Source organism: Panthera tigris, chromosome B2 (assembly GCF_018350195.1).
Source record: "Panthera tigris isolate Pti1 chromosome B2, P.tigris_Pti1_mat1.1, whole genome shotgun sequence".
Lineage (NCBI taxonomy): Eukaryota > Metazoa > Chordata > Mammalia > Carnivora > Felidae > Panthera > Panthera tigris.
The window spans coordinates 84,990,490-85,003,463 of record NC_056664.1 but is presented as its reverse complement, the minus strand read 5'-3'; positions in this window follow the sequence as shown (position 1 = coordinate 85,003,463).

Sequence of the window (12,974 nt, the reverse complement as noted above, 5' to 3'; positions counted from 1 at the left end):
AATTTCATGACAAATATTGATCTAAAATATTGACAGGAGTCTACACAGTACTTTTGTAACTCAAAGTTGGCTGAAATACAAATAAAATAAATATCTGACAGCAAAGTGCATGTGGGAAAATCATTACATATAGACTTTACAGAGAAAATGACAAAAATGAGTTCCATGATCTGTAGACCCTGTAGATGTAAGTTAGAAAAATGGATCAGAGTGTTGAGATGAGAAAAGACTAAGAAGGATTGCTGAAGAGAGCTGTGTTAGAATGTGAATTCCTAAGAAGAGGAATGACTCTATCTCCTTTTCCTTAGGTTGGCAAAGCAATGGGACCATTCAGATTTCTGAATTACGTTTCTTGAACTCATGAGCCACAGAAGACAAGCATCAGGTTACACAGAGATCTGGAGAATAAAAGACAGACTAACTCACTACTTCGAAAGTAGAGATGGCAGCACTTTGGGGATCAGTTGGAGTTGGCTATTGTATTGACTTGGGTTTGCAATCCCAGAATCAGCCTTTTTTTCAAAGTAAAGGTTGCATATAAATCCTGACTATATACCAGATATAGGAGAGGACAACCATGGCTCCTATTGGGTCCTGTAAGGCCACCTACAGGGGTGGAAGAACTACAACAGCAAGAAGATGAAGGTGAACTCCAGACCCCTGGAGGATAAAGGAGGAGTTAAAGGTGACCACCCAAAAGGAATTCCTTGAGTCAACTCTAATGATCTGTAGGACAGAGGTCCCCAGCAAATGACTCTAAAGAATCCACAAGAGAGAGTCATCAGGCACACAGAGCAGCGCACACTCAGCTTATACTGCATGCAACCAATTCAAGTAAGATCTTCCCTACCTTAACTTCTTATCATGCTTCATACCCTCCCCATCACGCTTCTCATGTCCACCCCAGGTCTCAATCAGAAATGTATTAAAAAAAAAAAAGACTGTTAGAGAAGACACCAAACTTGTCGTTTGTTTTTTTTTTTCCTTTTTATTTTTTCTTATCTTTTGGCAAACATTCAGGTGAAAACAGGTTCAAGAGAGGGAAAAAAGACATAAAAAGATTTGCTTTGACTACATCATGTGCCTGACATCCACATGTCTTAGTCAAGATTGTGTTTGTCAGTTAAAGGGACTGAAGCATCTTGTATTAACTAAGAGTAGGCATACAAACCATGGGCCAAACACCCAAATGGAGCGATGGCAATACAATCATCTTCAAAATCAGAGCCCTCAGCCTGCATCCTCTAAGAGCGTGTTGTCTGTTTCATAAAACTGCCATAAAAATTAAATATATGAATACTTGTAAGGAGCTTGGAAATAAGCTTGGCACACAGTACATACTCAAAAAATGTTAGTTGTTTTTATTACACAATAAACTGCTGATTTAATTTCATTTAGACCAAATATTTCTTCTGATAGAAATGATCAAGTAGTAATTTTCATACGTCAAAATTGGCTTATCTGCAAATATTTATAAATAATGGCTTCTTGTATAATAGTCCATGAAACGTGAAAACAACAGATTATTTAACATACACATTTTAAAAAATAGGTAATGCCTCAGAAATAGATTCAATTATTGCCTCAATAATAATACCTCAGATATCAGTCCCAGAAAGCTTTAATTTTCATTTAAACTACAATATAGTGGGTGGTTTTATCTCTGTTCTTTAATATATATTCCTATGTCTTTTGTCTGAGAATAATATAGTCTTTTCTTTAACTTTGAATATTATTATAATTGGTATCTTTGTTTTCCCTTATCTAATTTTTTTACATTGTATAAAAATGCCTTTAGTATTTTTTGTTATTCTTTAAACTATGAGATGCAAATCAATGGATATGAAAATGCATTTTTTTAGATTTGCCTAAAACTGTATTTTTCTTGGTTGTCATACAATGACATATTTTAAACTCTTCTAATTTCTGTCATTATACCATAATCTTCAGGCCGTAGAGACTTAATATCATCAGGTCCTTGAATATTGAATATATTTATATATATATATATATATATATATATTCAAAGTTAATATATATACATATATGTGTATATATATATACATATATGTGTGTGTGTGTGTATATATATATATATATTTGGTACTGAAGGTGAATATTTTAGACTTCATTACTCTATTAGTTTAAGTACTCCCCCCACCCAATTAGCACAAAGCCTCTTAACTTCCTGAATTGGAAATAAGGAACACCATTTGCACTTGATTTTAGAATGTATGCCAAAAATAATTAGCTTCTGTAACAGAGAATGACTCTGAATTTAAATGTAAGCCATGGCTATAGAATAAAAAAGTACTGCCAAAGCAAAAGGAATTCTAATGTTTCAAGGGCACTAAGTTTTGATTCAGTTCTCAGAGATGAAGTCAGGATATGCTTCATATCATACCAGAATCTGGAGATTTAATATGGTGTTAGACATTCCATAGTAGGGAAGTCAAACAGAAAATTCAACCAGCAATGCCATTACTTTTCAGATGTGGGAGCAGCTATGTGTACTGAAATCTTAATGATATGTAAGACAGGTTTTATTTTTTTTATTTTTACTTTTGTAATTCTTAATTTTATTAGTCATGATAAATGGTTTTCTTTTTCTGAGGCACTTGATCTCTGGTCATCTCTACTCTTCACTATCTCTATCTTACTTTTCAATGATGGTCATACTTCTCTACTTTTAACTAAGGTCCTTAATCAACTTTGAGACTTGGAAGCTATTCATCATCCTATATTACATTTGCATTCATTGCCTATTTCTGAAATTTACTTACTTTATTTTTTACATATGTTCATATTTGCTTCTAAATTACTTCAAGTTCCTTTGAGAAAACTTATTTTTTTCATACGTGCATTTGTCCCAAGAAACTCAGAATCTCTCACAATATGGTAGGCATGTACCTGGGGGAAAGTATTTTCAGACATGTATGTTTTCATTTTGAGAAGTAGGTTCATTGAGGGAGTAGATTCATTATCGGAGATCTTAGTAGGAAATTCAAGGTTGTTCTGTCATCACCCAGGACATTTGGTGTCCTCAGGTAGTAGCCACTCAGAACCTGAGTTGGTTGACCATTTGTGTAAATTCTTTAGATCCAGATCTAAGTATCAGTGGCAGCAGTTTTTTATAACTTGTGAAATTGCAATACCTACTGAAGTATTGATTTTTTTCGCCCTTCATAATCATATTTATTTTTTAATGTATTTATCAATGAATTTAGAATCAGGGCAACTTCACATTTATTTAGTACATTTAATGAACCTGAGACATATTCACCCACCCATGCACAATACTTAGTAAACTGTACTATCTGTTGATATTCATGCCTAAGCCTGTTAAGAAATCATCTCAGCAACATTTTTGATGTTAAGCTAATGTCTTTGTCTTATACTAAAGTGTACATGATAGGGAAAGTATATAGGAGGCAGAAATGCTAGACAGAATGTGAGAAATTCTGGATTAGGGGTCCAAAATGTTCTCATGATAGTAAGAGACAGGGTGCTATCATCTGTTTCAGGATATCAGGAAAAACAGCAATGTTGTATCGTGCGTGCAGGCTTTGCTAGATGGTACTATAGAAGTGGAATTGTACAGATGGCTTTTATCTCTAAGGAAGAGTCTGAGTAATCACGTGGAGATAAAAACATGAAGATGTGTAAAGGAGACACAAACAATCCTACTATACTGGAGGACAGAATTTGTGTATGGTACAAAATATTAGAGTTCATCTTATGTGTAGAAGTGTTCTAGGAGGTCACTTATATTTCCTTTTTGGCCTATACCTGACATAATATGACGTGTACCCTTTAAATATTAGGTCAGTAGCATATAAGGCCATACTTATTTTTATTTGCCTGAAATCACAGTAAGAGATATACTTTACCACCACCTGCCCCATATATACATATGCATGTCATAAAAAAAGATACCATAAAATTACTTATGCACACTTATAAGGGATATTTTTTTACTTGTGTTGTATTTTATTTTTATTCTCTCCAATATTTTCTGTTCTGTTCTCTTTCAAAAATACTGTTTATGGCCCACTAGCCTCATTGTAAGGCCCTAACCTGGGTTATAACCAGGAATTTGAAAACCACTGGCTTGGGGCACATAAATATTAGAACAACTGAGTTTTTAGATAGGAGGGATAGATGGAGAAAAACTGTATTAGTTCCCAAAACCAAACTTATCTATGCATGACTGGTAAAATCAAAGAATGCATCCATGGGAGAGATTTGGGAAGGGGTATCTATGAGTCTTGCACATGAAGGAGATTGTGAAAATAAGGAAAATGAAGATAGAATAATCCCAAAATTGTAAAGATAGGTGATTAGCAAGTTTAGGGAGAATAGCTGATTGAGTGAGAGAAAAATGTTGCTTACTTCACAGTCTATAGTAGTATTCTGGTCAGGCTGGTATCTTGAGAAAGCAATTTAGGGACTAATGCTTTAACTTGTGGCTCCTTCATCTTTAACATATGGTTTTATTGTCCTGGAGGTGTTCTTCATTCTAGCCAACCAGAATTAAAAAAATAACAGAGATTGCCTGTGGACATTTTTATGGACTAGGCCTGAAAAAGATGTAGATTGCTTTCACTCATATTTCCACTGACCAGAAGAGTCATTTAATTATGAGGGGGGCTGGAAACATCATCTAGATGTGCACCCAAAAGGAAGAAGAAACAGAATTTGATGACGATCTGCTAGTGATTGAGATATTCTATTAGTTTGCTAGAACTGCTTTGATGACATAACACAAATTAAGTGTCTTAAACAACAGAAATTTACTGTCACATAGGTCTGGAGGTTAGATGTCCAAGATCAAAGTTTCAGTAGGACTAGTCCTTTCTAAGGGCTGTAAGAATCTGTCCCATGCCTCTTGCCTAACTTCCAGTGGTTTCCTGGCAATCTCTGGAATTCCTCGCCTTATACAATCGTCACCTTAATCTCTGAATTCACCTTCACATCGTGTTCTCACCATATATATGTTCAAATTTCTCCTTTTTATAATGACAGCACTCATATTGAATTCATAGCCCACACTTCTTTAGCATAACCTCATCTTAACTAATTATATCTGTAACCATCCTATTCTCAAGTAAGGTCATAGTCTGAGGCACGAGGGACTAGGACTTCAATAATTGAATTTTGGGGAAGACATCATTCAATCCACAACACATATAAAGAGCAATCTGCGGTACTAACACAGATTTCACCTGAATGGAAATGATAGATCAATTTCATCAAAGGAGACTTTGGGGTAGAGAAAAAAAGAGTCCTGTGGCTAGGGCTTCTGAAGTTTACGGTAGGAGGGTAAGCAGGAATACAATTTAGGGCAGAACAGATTTCTTTAGGAGTGCCAGGGGTGAGGGTCAGATGAGGATAATCCAAATGAGAATGATACAGAGTCACAAAATCAAAGAAGGAGAGTGTTGTGTCTGAGGACATTGTTTCCTAAAGGAAGAAGTCACCAATGCCAATATTTGCAGCTGTAATGCAGCTCTCAGTCAGGTGTGTGTTCATTCTCTTTGCATAATGAGGTTGTTCTCATATGGAGAACAATAGCTTGCCCAACGTCTTTTAATGAGTTACTGTCAGGATTGGGGTTGGCAATGAGAGCTCACAAGTCAGAAATAAGCCAAGTTCCTGGCTCTGTAATCTATAGATACCACCTGTCTGTTTTCACTGGAAGAAACAGTGAGAGAACACACATTTGTCTCCATAGGATTTTAACTTGTGAAATGTTTTGGATTGCTTATTCAATCTTTCTGTTATATTTTAGAGCCAAAAAGTTTTCTGGAGCTATTTCATGGCAAATCAGGATCTACATATTAATGCAGTATGATCCTGTTATGATACCAGTGTCTAGGGAAGTAGCATGGCATGTGGAAAGACTGCCAGCCTGGACATTATTATGCATCTCAGGTTCTAATTCTCACTCCAAGTGTATGAACTTGAAGAGTCTCAAGCCCTCCGAATTTCTGTCTTTTCATGTTTTAAGTCCATGTTAAACTACAAAAACACTTAAGATCTAGGACCACCCTCACTATAAGTACCCTGTCTTATAGTTCATGGCTGGATTACATAAGCATGGACTGAAAGGCTACCTGGCAGAAAAGACACTATTCTAGACATGCTCACATACATTAATTATTTAATAATCTGTTTAATTTGAGCACTGTAAGAGTGACAGATTACCCTCTACAACTATATTCATGGAATATAATTTAAAATTGATAGACTGGTGTGAACTTTAACCACAATATGTTTCTGAGTCATCCCACCTCTGTCATAAAAGCAGAGTGCACAACAAACACAGAGAATCAAACCTTAGTAAGCCAGTATTCATGGATAGGTAAGAACTGCATAACTTCTCTCTACTCTTGGCACTAGAAATCTTCAGATATTGTTCACCTGGTTTAGGTTTCCTTATATAGCAATATCTATGAGTCATTACCTGTGAACTTGAAGCAAATGTCCAAATAATCTGTGAAGGGTAATTGTAACTATATTCTCAAATGAGAAAAAAAAAATATATATATATATATTTACTATATATTAAGATATGTGTGTATATATGCATTCATATTATTATGTGTAATTTTGTGCATATTTTTCATATCTATCTACCTATATATGTGTAAATATAAATAATATCCAGAAATGCTGTGAAAGGGGTTTTTATGTAAACATTTGTGACAGGACAATAGGTTGATCAAATATTTAATTTTTACTTTGGATAGTCAAAGTTATTCTCAGAAAAAAATATAACTGGCAAGAATAATCTGTATTGCAACTTTAGTATTCAGTCACATTAAATAACTTCTAATATACCATTTTATTTACTCATAAGTAGCATAATCCAATTTGTATTTGCTCCTGCTCTAAAAGCAGAGAATTTTGGTGTCACAGAGTGGAAAGGGAATGGATGAAGGTTTTGGGAAGCAAGAGATAGAGACACAATTCCTAGAGCCTAGGAAGGGGACAGAATTTCTGTATGCCCTGCTCCATGGCTGTATCCCCGGGGAAGTAGCCAACCTCGAGGAAATGAATGTTGGGCATGCTGGGTAGTGAGTACTGGGTGTCTCCCCATGACAAGTATTTTCACATGCTAAATATGGGACAAAAGCAACAGATCTCTAGATCAAAGGGACCATGAAGATCCTCAAACTGGGTATGATGGGTGTAGCTAGTGAACACTGAGCACCAATGGTTGAAAGGTCCTCTCCAGGGCCTGGGTATTAAGTCATATTTCTGGACTTTGTATAACTCTTGGGCAAAGTCTCAAGAATAAACATGCACAGTAGATTAGGGTTTTGGATTATGTTGATAGTGGAAAACATATATGTGTGTGTGTGTGTGTGTGTGTGTATATACACACACACACACACACACATAAACAATTTATTAGTTCTTGAATTGGAAGAAATCACTTAGCCAGGGACTAAGGGAATAATATACATTCTTTTCTGGTTTAAATTCTCCTCTTACAGCTCATACTAATCCTCTTCTGTTTATCTTATGGCATTATTGTTTAATTATGTCTGTGTAAGAATCATTTACTGTCTTTATTTTATGTTCCTTACTGCTATTTTCAAAAAGTTGTTACTATTTACATCCACAAATGCTCATATTTCACTTTAAATGCTGAGCTGTTGTCAATTGATTTTCAGAGCAGCTTGATTCCTCCAATACTCCCTGTGAAGGGAGGGTGCCTGGATTGGCTTATAACAGGAGGGTGACTTTCATGAGTTTGGTTGGCTCTGCCATAACTTCCTATAACTTGAGTAAAGGGGTCACAACTCATTTACACTCCAATCTAACGTGTAAAGAAAACACTGATTTTTAATTCACTGTAACTGATTTAATTCTCCTCCCACCTTCAACCCACTCATCTAGTTCACCTAGGGGAAAACAAACCCTACACTTGTCAGGTTGTGGTATTATATTATTGCCCCTTTCAGTAAGGTCTTTCAATTCCTTTCTTGTCTTTGGTCTTTTGTCTTGGTCTTTTGATTCCTTTCCTGTCTTAGGTCTTTTGGCTTGGTCTTTCAATTATTTTCTTGTCTGCCAAATTAAGCTTCTCTCAAAGCAGGTTACCTAGGTAAAAGAACTGTCAAAGAGAAATTGCACTGGATGCTTGTTGAAAATGGCTAGGAAGAATTTGTTCAAGACTATTGCAATGCGGAAAAGAAATTAAACTCAACTCTGTTTAAATAAAAGTCAGAAGGAATTTCAAACGCTGGGGAAAATTCCGCATGGAAAAGTATTGGAGAACATTAGGGGAAGGTTAGTCAATGTGATTAGGTCATTTGATGAAATTTTAATAAAATGATATGTAGGTATTTATAGAACAAACAGCAACATAAAAATAAAATTATAATTTTGTCTTTTTTTATATTATGGAGAGAATGATCTTATATTAACCATATTTATAAAATATTTTTCTTATCTTTTTATATCTGTTTTTTAGAACAGATTAGACCCATTGCATTTGAATACATGTAATTCTGAAACACCAGATTTTTGTAGATGCCAATTCTTCATCTAGGTTTTTTTTTTTTTTTTTTTTTTTTGAGAATTACATATGTAGGAGTTGAAAACAGGTGCATATTTAAAACAAAGGAAAAAAATTCATTGGAATTGCAAAACACTTTACAAATTTTGGCATGAATTTCTATGTAACACTTGGAAAGAATCAGAAAGAAAAAAATTAAGAGATTTTTTTTAATATTATAAAGTATCTTCTTAATAAGAATTAATCATAATTTTCAGTTATTTTAAAACAGACATTATTTTAACATTATTTCAGTAATCCCACTTTCTATTGGAAAAAATATCAGTAAAAATTTAAGAGACACTTTTTGAGAATTGTGTACTGCTTTCATTAAAAGAATGTAGTAGTCAACATTTAAATTATTTACAAGCAAAAATATTTTAACATTTTTTTAATATTTCATTTTTCCTCTTTTATTTCTTTATGCACATGTTTCAGAATAAAATGCCTACTATATGGCAAACATTTTTCTAGGTAATAGTACATAAAGGAGACAAAGTTCCTGATTTTTTGAGAACAAAAAAAAATTACAAAATACATACAGACTAAAATATGCAATAGAATAAGAGTGAAGTCAGGGTGCCTGGGTGTCTCAACTAGTTAAGCATCAGACTCAATTCCAGCTTGAGTCATGATCTCACCATTTGTGAGATCGAGCCCTGAGTCAGGTTTGAAACCTGCTTAGGATTTTCTCTCTGCCTCCCCCCAACTCTTTCTCTCTCTCAAAAATAAATAAATAAATTTTAGGAGAAAAAAAAAGAGTGAAGGGTATTTTAGAATGAGTGTCTCAAAAGGCTAAGGACATACCATGCAAGCTAAGACTACAGAATGTTAAGCAGTCAAAGGATGATGTGTGGGAGGTATGCTTCAATAAGATAAACTGATATGAATGGATTTAGGAGAAAAGGACTTGGAGTGTTAGATTAACAGAATGGAGGCTGAGTAAGGGAACTGAGACAGGGAATGCTAGCAGCTAAGTGTAACCTGGTTGATGTATTATTACACTGTTCACTGTGATGTTGAGAATGTATTTAAATTACTCCATAATATTGCTCTCTTGGCATCCATATTGTGTGGTCATGTGGCTTGCCTTGAAACTGACACTAGCCCCTCCCTCCAGCCCTAGGCAACAGCCTTCAAAGTCACAAGTAAAAGTAAATGTAAATTCCTGATATGACTCCCCCCAAATCCTGTGATAAGCAGTCTCCCCAGTGCCTTCCCCTAATGCAACCCTTAGATAAGCCTCCTCCCCTCTTGAAGCTTACCAGAACTCCTCTTGGTTTGAATTGACCAGTCCATCCTTAGCTTGGGAACTCCAAAGCACTCCACTTTTGGATGTTAATAAAAGCTTGTGCCCCAGGTCCTCCCATGCTCTACCTGTACCCTGCTTTGACTTCCTCACGTGGCTCCTCCAGGTGTGCTGTGTACCTATTCCAGGATCTGTGAGTCAAAAACTTCTCTATTTCACTTGCCCTTGTGGTCTTTTGTTGAACTGTGGCTCACCATATGCACCCTGGGGGTCTACTTAACAAATGTTAATTTAACAAAGTTCCAGTATATAGGATGTTGGGGAGAGTCCAAGGGATGTCCCTGGGTCTGCGGGAGATCTAGTAAATGAGGTTATTTCAGTCTTGAAGGCACAGAGTTATGAGCTGTTACCAGCCTTCAAAAAGAGCAGATCTCTCTGTCCCTCCCCTGCTTGTACTCTCTCTGTCTCTGTCTCTCTCTCTGTCTCTCTCTCTCGTTTTCTCTCTCAAAAATAAATAAACATTAAGAAAAAAAAAAAAAAACTATGAGCGGACTTCACAGGGTAAATAGATGAGAGATAAGGCCAGGGACATAATGCTATACATATTTCCCCTTCCCCTCCTGAATGTTGAGTTTGGAATGTTAAATATTGAAACCCAAATCCCAAAGTAATGGTATTTGGAAGTGCCACCATTGGGAGGTAATTTGGTCATGAGAGCAGAGGCCTCATGAATGGAATTAGTGCCCTTACTATAAGAGGCCAGAGATCTAGCTGGCTTTCTTTCTACCATGTGAGGATACAGAAAGTCAGGCCTCTATAAACCAGAAAAAGGCTCTCACCAGAACCTGACTATGCAAACACCATGATCTTGGACATCCAAGTTCTAAAACTACGAGAAATAAATGTTGTTGTTTGAGCTGCCTAACCTGTGGCCATTTGTTATAGCAACCTGAACTAAGACAAGGGCTGTTTTTTTTCCTATTTTTTATATGTTGATCAAAATTATTTTATTGTGAGGCTGACAAGTTTTCTTGCAATAAAAATCTACTCAGATTCATTCACAGAGACTAACGTTCGTTTTCTTCATAGTTGTGCAATATTCCTGAAGTGCTACAGGTCCTACGAAGGGAATGTTGACAGCAGTACCGCCCCTCAGCCCTCTTGCGCTTAAAGGAATATGTTAATCAATAAGTAGTCATGAGACATCCACTTTATATAAGACATTCTATAAGAAGCAAAATAGGAAGACAGTCTCTATTCTGCAGGAAAATTTTTTTTCTACTTGGGGAGTACCGATGCAGGCCAACAGGAAATATAATTAATGAGTTAACACAACATCATTATGATATTCATCCACTTCGTTTTAATAGCAAAACGAAATTTACTGAGCATTTACAATGCCCGGAAGTATTTGTTTCTAAGCACAGATCCCATCATCCAATCTTTATATTAATTCTATGAGGTATGTTGCTGACATTATACCCATTTTGCCAATGAGGAAACAGGGAGACAGAAAGACCAAGGAAATTGGAGGACCCACAACAATAAGTGTAATAGAAATTCAGAGAGAAGACAGAGTGCTGTAAGCTTAGGGAGAGGTGGAAGAAGTTGATGTGAGGCTTGAGGTACAAGTGAATTTCTGAAGAAGGGTGGAATGGGGAAGGGAAAGGAGAAGAGAAGGGGAGGGGTGCATTCTAGGCTGCAGGAGTAGGTTGGGGAAAATTTTAGTGGTGATTTCAAGGTGATTACAGGGTTATTGAGTATACCTGAATAGCTATAGAGAAAGGATCATGGAGGACAGTATGTTGAGAGATACTGAGTGTTCATCTTTGTAATTTACGTCATGGGGCCATGTTGGTGAGTTAAAGAGTTAGGAAATTATTGCAGTGGTTCAGAGGTGGAATGATAAGGACAGAATTAGTGCAGAGCCACTGGGTCTGGAAATGAGGCAGCAGATGTGAGGGGATCTTTGCAGGGAGTAATCAATAGGCTTTCAAAACTAATTAGATGTGAGAGCTGTGCAGTGTCTGGTTTTGAAGGATTGAAGTGCTTGAAGAGTGGCCACAGGATGGAGCTCTCCATTAACCAGCAGGAAATGACAGCATTGGTCTTTAGTGACAGGGATTAGAGATAAAACACAGGAGAGAATTCCACAGAGGCCTATGGAAATAAGGGCCTTTAACAGCAATAAATAAGAAATGATAATAATAAGATGTTAACAAACACAAATTTCTGCATTTCTACCTCCATAGCACATCTCCTAAAACAAATCAAGAACTAGTACGTGCGTAGAAATTTATTTGTACTTGGACATTAAACATCATAAATATAAAAAATTGTCTAGTCAAGGTTATATAAATAATAAAGTAAATGTATCACAAATAAAATAAAACTTCAGTGATAGCCATGACTGTGTGTGTGCACATATATTTGATATGTTTTTATAGTATTATCTTAATATTAAAACAAAATACAAAAACGATGCCTAAGTTGCCAAGAGAGAAAATTGTTTGACTTAATGATACAAAAAGATATAATAATTAAAATCATGTTTTCAAGGATATTTAATGTGATACACCATATCTATGAGGTATTATTCAATTGAAAAAATAATGTATTTAGAAATATATACAGTATGATGTATGTCTAAAATGTTTATTTTACATTTTAAATATGCATATGCATTTATACATGTATATACCCATACATATTTATTTGTCAATAAGATTTGAAGCCTGTCTATAAACCACATTTTTGAATATATTATCTCTGGATTTCTAGATTTCTGGTTTATAGGCAAGCTTTTAGTTTTAGTTTGTTATAAATTTTGTGCCATAGGAAATCTCTAAAATGAAGCATGCTTAAAAAGTAAACTGCATTTTGTATCAATGGTAAAGTAATTCTATACTGCAGTTTAAAATTTTGCTCACAAATGGTAAATTTTAACTGCAGGTACAACCACTGTTTGGCTCTGCTGAGCTTCCGGGGATGACGGGAAGATAGCTGTCTAGCTGTACCATCGTAAGTTAGCCTTGACTTGAAATGCTAACACTGGATGGTGTACTCGACATTATCCAAATAGGAGTCTTTCCTGCCATTTGTGGTAGTAAAACAAGAATGTTCTAAACAACTGCTACATACTAAGTTCAGTGATAAAAT